This window comes from Priapulus caudatus, unplaced genomic scaffold, assembly GCF_000485595.1.
Source record: "Priapulus caudatus unplaced genomic scaffold, Priapulus_caudatus-5.0.1 Scaffold1798, whole genome shotgun sequence".
Taxonomy (NCBI): Eukaryota; Metazoa; Priapulida; class Priapulimorpha; order Priapulimorphida; family Priapulidae; genus Priapulus; species Priapulus caudatus.
This window is the reverse complement of record NW_014578859.1, coordinates 34,774-36,274: the sequence shown is the minus strand read 5'-3', so window position 1 is coordinate 36,274 and position 1,501 is coordinate 34,774. Positions and strand designations below refer to the sequence as shown.

At 40.4% G+C, this 1,501-nt stretch overlaps 1 long non-coding RNA gene across 1 annotated transcript; it reads right to left on the bottom strand.

The window, feature by feature from the left end:
• Nucleotides 1-597: 597 nt before the first annotated feature.
• LOC106817619 lies at nt 598-1,492 on the bottom strand. Its single transcript, XR_001395083.1, has 2 exons — nt 1,246-1,492; nt 598-1,129 (listed from the first exon to the last, which is right to left on the bottom strand). It is a non-coding gene; the product is annotated as an uncharacterized LOC106817619 (long non-coding RNA).
• Between the last annotated feature and the right edge of the window lie 9 nt (nt 1,493-1,501).

Here is a 1,501-nt window from a genome sequence, read left to right as displayed (position 1 = left end):
GAGAAAGAGAACGAGAGAGCGGGAGAGAGAACATATTCGTCGCTAGGGTGATATTGTACATATCTATTCCAATCTCTCTTCTTATTCATCACAAGATGTCTCGTGTTGCTAAATCTTGCTACACTGTGTGAAAAACCCAATACTAGAAGGAAACATGCCGTGTATATCTTGCATGGCCAATATTTGCAAAACGAATTTTAATTAATTAAAGTTTAATTAATTATACTAAGTACTATAAAAGTATAATAAGGATTATACTTTTAACGTAATCAGCACATACTTAATGAAATTGACGTCTATTATCGCTATCACAAGATCAGATTTTAATAATTACAATGCGAACTGCCTTCCTGAGTTTCTATATACTGTGACATAACGGGGAATGGCGGAGGGTGTTCGTTATTACATTTTAAAAATTACATTCTATTGAAATTAAATAGTTAAAATGGAGAGCAAGTACTGTTCCGTAGTTTGACATGAGTCTTTACCACTACGTCACTTTAATAAATATAAATTATGTGATGTAGTGTATGCTTGTAATTATGGGATGTAGTATGGTGTATGTAGTGTAGTTAGATGCTCGTTCAAGTACTCCCGGTCTATGTAATAATAAATATTTATTGAACTTATACGTTTAAAGTAGAGAGCGTACATTCAGCGGGACTAGTTTGCTATGAGAAATGTGCCGCAGCCTGTGGGGCCAGCATTGAGCCGCCACCCCCTTCTCTCCCTCCCTCCCTATGTCACAGAGCAAACTAAAAATCCCAAACCTAATAAATATAAATAACGCTAAAATAGACGTGATAAATAATAGAACAAAACTGTCCTTTCAACCGAATATTTCTCTACGTGCGGTTTATCATTTGATGTCGTACAACAGTATTCCCTCGTCATTCTCCGGTTCATGTTGTTTCGCCCCCCTCTCTCTCTCTCTCTCTCTATCTTCACTACTCTATTCTCTCTCTTCACTGGCATCAACGTCCTCCCTAACTTGCTTCTATACGGTCAAGGACGCGTGAAGGACGCGTGTACTGTTGTTTATGCGACGATGCGACTATTTTTAATTAATTTCTGTTCGATGCTTATTCAGGCCTGCTGCCTATGGACGCCCTCTACTGTTGTACGACACCTGTATAGTTGACGGCTGTTGTACGACATCTGTATAGTTGACGGCTGTTGTACGGCATCTGTATAGTTGACGGCTGTTGTACGACATCTGTATAGTTGACGGCTGTTGTACGGCACCTGTATAGTTGACGGCTGTTGTACGACACCTGTATAGTTGACGGCTGTTGTACGACACCTGTATAGTTGACGGCTGTTGTACGACACCTGTATAGTTGACAGCTGTTGTACGACACCTGTATAGTTGACGGCTGTTGTTGTACGACACCTGTATAGTTGACGGCTGTTGTACGGCACCTGTATAGTTGACGGCTGTTGTACGACACCTGTATAGTTGACGGCTGTTGTACGACACCTGTATAGTTGACAGCTGTTG